This window comes from Anneissia japonica, unplaced genomic scaffold, assembly GCF_011630105.1.
Source record: "Anneissia japonica isolate Jap-2015-1 unplaced genomic scaffold, ASM1163010v1 scaffold5330_len1712360_cov203, whole genome shotgun sequence".
Classification (NCBI taxonomy): domain Eukaryota; kingdom Metazoa; phylum Echinodermata; class Crinoidea; order Comatulida; family Comatulidae; genus Anneissia; species Anneissia japonica.
In genome coordinates, this window is record NW_022711894.1 from 783,083 (window position 1) to 789,691 (window position 6,609).

Here is a 6,609-nt window from a genome sequence, read left to right on the forward strand (position 1 = left end):
ATATACTTCTTTGATACCATACTACTAATACTTCTACTGCTACACTACCTTTTGATATTACTACTTCTATAGGCCTACTATTATTTGATGCTGCTACGCTGCCTCTCTGCATACTGCGGTATTACTATATTATTTCGTTTATACTAGCAATAACTAGACATCAGGGCAGGATTAAAACGAATGATGAAATGCTCTGACCAAGCCTAAGTATACAGTATAACTGAATCAATTTATTACACTGGCTCTCGCCGACAGATTTTGTTGGATTCACCGTCCTCATTATGAGTCTTAAGTAGACTTTATTATTAGCCGCATAAAAAATCCTGATTTTAGACGAAAGGTAAGCATAATATTCAAAATCATTGGGACAGAATATATTTTCCCTATACAGTGTTGCATATCATGTCAACTTAAAAAATTCATTAAAATTTCAATTACAAGGTTATTTTATGTGAAAATTTCCAGATTATGGAGGAATTTTTTATTGATATGGTTTGGTTTTACATAATAATAATTTAAGATATTGGTGTTTAAAAAAGTAATCTAGAACGGCTAAAGACATACAGATTCTTAAAAATAAAAAAAAAGAGAAGAAACGGAAAAGGGAATATTCAATCTCCATTTTTGTAGTTTTTAAAATATTCAATTATTTGTATTTTATCAATCATTTTCCATCAATTGTATGTATACCTTCAATGTCCTTTACTTTAAAATGTCTGAAATGCGTCATGAACTATCAATGCGACACAAATCAAAGTAATTTTTTTTCGTAAGTTTTACTACAAAAATCCCTAAGTGGTTATCTGTAAAGAATGTTATCATTACCAAGGATATTTTAGGTTCTCTCGGATATTTTCCAGCTAATAAATTAGGCTTCTAATAAAGAAGACAAAAATATTATTAATAGAATATATATTACTCAAGTTTATTTCACCATGGACAGTATAAATTTAATATTTTATGATGATAATTATTAACAAGGACAGGTCGTATGTGGCATCCCTCCGTTACTGACATCAGATAAACTATTATGAATATACTATAAACTTTTGACATTTACTAGGTAATAAGCCCGTTTATTCCAATTAATCCAAACACCACATATCAATCCTGGTACATATATAATAACATTAAACTGAATACTGTCATACTTTTCCTGGCGGAAATTAGTATGGTCTAAAAAATAACACTGACAATTTTCATAAAGCAAACTGATAGGAAAGTGTATAAATTTTATGATGATGACAAATTAATGGAAACGCGTTTATAGTCGGTGCACTGCGTCGTATGACGGTCATGCGACCGTCGGCCGACGAATCCACCTCCGCTCGCTGTTAGCGGTTGACAACGTGACGCCGTCTTCTGATTGTCGGTGGCAGTATGAACGTAATGTAATTAAAAATAATCCTTTGCGCGCGCATCGTTGCATTCCGTTCTCAATAGAGTCGCGTCGGCCGACGACCGTCAGGCGAAGGGAGTGACTTTAAAGTCGAGATCAATCGTTCGCTTGTGCTTAAATATTGGTTGCGTCTCGAGGCACCAGCTAACGTATTACGCTCTCTTAAAATACATGTATTAAACTATTAGGTTACGGACGCACTATATCGCCACAAATAAAGAACGAAAAAATTCAGAATGTGTAATGGTTTGGAGATACCTTTTCTACCACACATCTTTCCGAATTAGCATTTCATATTTTATGAGGTATTATCAAATGTATTTGATAAGTGATGAGAAAATAGCTTTTTAGCAGTAATTTATACGCGGCGATTCGTTCGACGTTTTATGGGCAAACGCCGATCGATCGGGATATAAGATATTATATACGTATTTATTGTTCCCCGTCGACCAGAATGATTTTTGTATCTTAACATATTATATTGGCACAAATTATGGACTCATCTCTCACTTCAGTTTGTTTGTCTCATCCTCAATGCAGGATGTTATTGGATAATGGACAGGTGTGGCATTTGCTGAACGCGGCCAGTAGTCATATCGTACTACTTGAAATATTCAACAAAAACACGTCAGAATGAACAACACAATGCGAAATTCAACATATCAACTTGATTGGATAGTACAGGTAAGAAGAAAATATGAGTCAGTAGTCAGCAAAAATTGCATAATTTAAAAAAAAGAGTATGGAATGAGAGCGATGTCTAAAACTCAGTAAACACTATAAAATTTTCTTTGAAAAAAAAAACTGTTTTATGCCCATATATAATACTAATAATACGAAACTTGATAATATAATGAAAATTGCAAGTAAAGTAATTATGTAGAAATGCAAATGTTATTGACGAGATATATATAAACGTGATGTGATTAGCCAAGTTAAGAAAATTATGGAAGATATATCACACCCATTAAACTAAGATTTCGTCCATTGACATGCAAGACAACACGATACAGGAAATCTTTTGTTCATGCCATGCGTTTGATTGCATTTATTGTTGCATTACTTATTTGATTCTGAACTTTGCCACTGCTTCTTTTGATTTGTTTACTTGTTCTGTGCTTGGGTTAGGCAATGGTCATGACTGCCTGTGGGTTATGAGGTGCCTAAGTATGTGGGATGCAGCGCTTCGTATCTATAGAGAAAGGCGCTTTATAAATGACTAGATTGGATTCGTTAATACAACTTATGATTCCTGCTCAACTTTTTAGAGATAGTTTGTATATTGATCTGTGTATTTTTTTTATTCAGTTTTTCATATATATTATTTTTTAAGTGCAACTAATCATTGTGTTTTATTTATTTCATACAGTATTATTTTTGTACTGAGTTAAGCATCAAGGAAACCAAATTTCATGTTCGCCTTGTTTTGTGGTCATTATAATAAAGTTTATCTTATCTTTTATCTTATCATATATTTATATATATACATATATGTATTAATGACATATATTATATCAATTTAATAATACATTAATATTAATTTCATTCATTATTAAAATTCATAAAAAATTACAGAGACAAAAGAGAAATTATGAAAAATACAACAGAAACAAGTAAAAATATGCACCAACCAACATGACAAGATTGCTATAAAATTAACATTAATTACTGTCAGGTGGCTATATCCAAAAATGAGTACCGGTATACGAAACAAAAAATAAAAGCATGAAAAAAAAAAATAAGAATTTGTATTTTACCTCGCCAGCTCTTTCATTCGTATAATACCAATAGTTAAGTACATTGTCATTTAGGCTTAGTTCATGGAGATTCATTAACACTTACTAGTGGATATCCGTATATGAACGGATAACTATCTATCATCAATTGCAATGGTGTGTGTATAAACTGACAGTAACTTCAGATGGCCATAAAATGAATGTCAACGGATGTTCGTGTGTGAACGGACATAATAGTCCATTCTTATTAGGCCTACCTAAAATCATGAACATTGATATGTGTGAATGGACATACTGTACAAATGAGCAATCACTAAGATTAATCGTGTGTAAACTGGCAATTTCTTTCAGATTCACTGGCACTCAACACAAATTTAAACATACATTTAAACTGTTAAAAGACGGTTAATAATGTTTAATCCATTAGCAATTTACATTTGTTATCTTCGTACATAGCATGTCACCCAACCACATCAATAATGGAACCTACTCCTCACACTCAGCGCATGCTATAATAGATTAATTCAGACGATACATTCGTCACTTCTTTTTCTAGTCAGGTACGTACGCGTGCATTATACAGTAGGCCTGCGATGAATTTACGAATTTCTAGTTTTTGTTGTTACCAAACATTAAAATGGATAAATAAACACAGTAAAAAGATAATGGTAAATTATTTAAAGCAGAACTGCCGTTCCACATTTAAAATATTACAATAACAAGGACAACGTAAGGAAAGACTAAAAGCGAAGTCATAAATTAATGGGATTTCATTTTAGTTCAAGTGCTTTAAGGTTTTTTTTTATAATTTCAAGAATGTTATTACTAAATAATTATATTATTCAATTTGGAAACTAATTTTTAACTGACAATTATGATCATGACGATACTTTGTGTCAATCAGATACCGGTATGTAAACAAAGTACCGGTAAATAATAATGTTTTGTATGACATTTTTTTTACGCCTGGTCGACCAATGTGTTTTTAATGGTAGTTATTGGCCTCAAAATAAAATTACTTCATAATTTGCGATGTCTCTGAACGTCCTTACTGTATATCAGCCTAAAATGTAGGCGTATAAACCTATATTATACCACTGTATGATATATTTAACTTTTTCATTATTCTGTGTACAGTTGTATTGTATAATTACAAAGTATCACAGAGATCTTGCCTTCAGATACTTAAGAGAGTATATTATTATACAAATGTTACTTGTGTTCCTACTGCTCCAAAATATACAGAAAGAAAGTGAAACCAGTCTCGAAACAAGAAGATATTAGTAACCAAGTTGAATAAATAAATATGATATATATTCAATAGGTCTATATAAAACAGTTTTCAGATTATCACTACCGCCACCCTCATGTATGTGAACAAACCTAACTATGCTTCAAGGTCTACGATGTTCTAATTTCGTACGTTTATTTAGGGCAATTGATTGTTTATGATGACCTACACACCTACATAACATATTACGTTGCTTTAATTTCTTTCTATTTCTGTAGTTAGCTGTCATTACTCTTACCTACTACGTGTAGGCATCTGACGATATGGTAGCCTGAATAAATCATATAATACAAGATGTTTTGTTTCTCCATTTTTCTGTGCATTGTCATATACAATAATAATTATCAAAGTTGCAATGAGAATTGAGGATATGGTGAGGATTGCTTTCCAATCTCACGATGGTGAGTTTAATCCCCGTAAATGTCAACATACACACGCCATGAGCAATTCCCACCCCTCTTAATAATCTTCACATCGCATAGAAACACTGTACATAGCTATAGTTTGTCAATTGCTAATCAATGATTACCGAGTTTCCCTCTCTGAGGAGAATGAAGTGCTATTGCGTACACAATAATTTCCTATAGTGATATAATTAATACTCATAGGATGGAAGATCAATACAAAGTTGATTTAATCGCATTACAATCAAAGCATATATAGACAGATAGACAGATTTAATCGTTTCTTTTGCTATACGCCTTAATCAATTCCATTTTTCGAGGGTTAAAATAGTGACGTATGTTGGTTATTATACAACTCAATAATTATTTCGTTTTGAAGTGCAGTATACGACAATAACGTTTCGCATCGGTTTCTTATTATTTTTCCACCTGTAGCAATTGCAATACCTGTATACAAAACATGCCTTCAGACACAAAGTGTTACCCTAGCTAGGTCTCATCACTTCTGAGCATCGTAGCCAATTTGGCAACCAACTTTGCTTAGGTACAATAGGTTTATTATGAACATCCCGCAGATATTCATGAAAATCCCGTTCCTACTGAAGTAACCACACCCTACATTTCTTCATGGACATCCTTATGTGCACTTGTTTCATGAACGCACGACTAGACTTCACACCCATCAAATCTCGGATACGCACTCAATGGCGAAATTGTAGGCCTACATAATCGACAATCTAGTAATAATACAGTATATAAATAGGCATTTTGATGACAACGTAACCTATTATATGAAATAACAAGTCAAAGAGCACTATTAGTTGAAGCTTTGTTTCCCGTGGGACAATTATGCTGAGACTATTAAAATGTACTCCATTCATTAATGCATAGGTGTGCAATCTATTACGTAGACACGGTTACTATCAAAAAGGATGAAGCATCCATTATCGGTACAATCTATATCTGTGGCGATAGTGAAGCTGATTAGCGGCTACTTTTGCTACCCGCGGCTAATAGTGAACATTGACACAACAGAAAATATTCAATAAATAATTATTTGATATATACATATGTCCATATATATATAATACACACAACAAATATACATAATACACACAAGATATATACGTATGTTCAAATAATAGTAAACAATAATGCATGATGCAAACAAGGCTGCTGGTATAAAATTGTAAAATCAAGCATAGCATCATGTATTCCTATTCGAGCACTGATTTTATTAGTTATCGTATAATATAAGTACGTGTATACATATAAATCATGTTATACAATAGGGATAAACTCCAAACCGTCTTGCGATACTGCTATAAATTATTAGATACTATTTTGAACAATGAAGATAGAATCTGCAAGTAGGAAAATTCCGAACCCTTCTGCTATCTATCAGAGCCATTAATAATAATAATAATAATAATAATAATAATAATAATAATAAACATGTTGTAATAATAGTACCAACGAAAAGTGCATTTATTTCAGTTGTATGGGGTCAAGGAAGGAGCGTTCACATCGCGGTCCTGTTTTTACCAATCCTTTCACTACTATACACGAATCATTTTGTCGAGTTTTTAGAACTAAATCGACACGAATTAACAGAGTATAAATACGTGAATAGACACGGTAAGAAGTTGTATGATACAATTATTTTTGGCGGGATTCGAACCTAACCTCTAGCATTCAAGGAGAGACATACCCATTAGACAACGGAGACCTATAGGATAATAGGTGAAGATGTAACCCCCAGGCACTTGGGTGAGGAGC

General features: G+C 32.7%; 1 protein-coding gene across 1 annotated transcript in view; it reads right to left on the reverse strand.

The window, feature by feature from the left end:
- The window catches only part of LOC117107624 (regulating synaptic membrane exocytosis protein 2-like), a gene marked incomplete at its 3' end in the record, with an annotated part of 48,283 nt that overhangs the window by 39,946 nt on the left and 1,728 nt on the right, over nt 1–6,609 (reverse strand). The gene's annotated exons all lie outside the window — the stretch shown is intronic.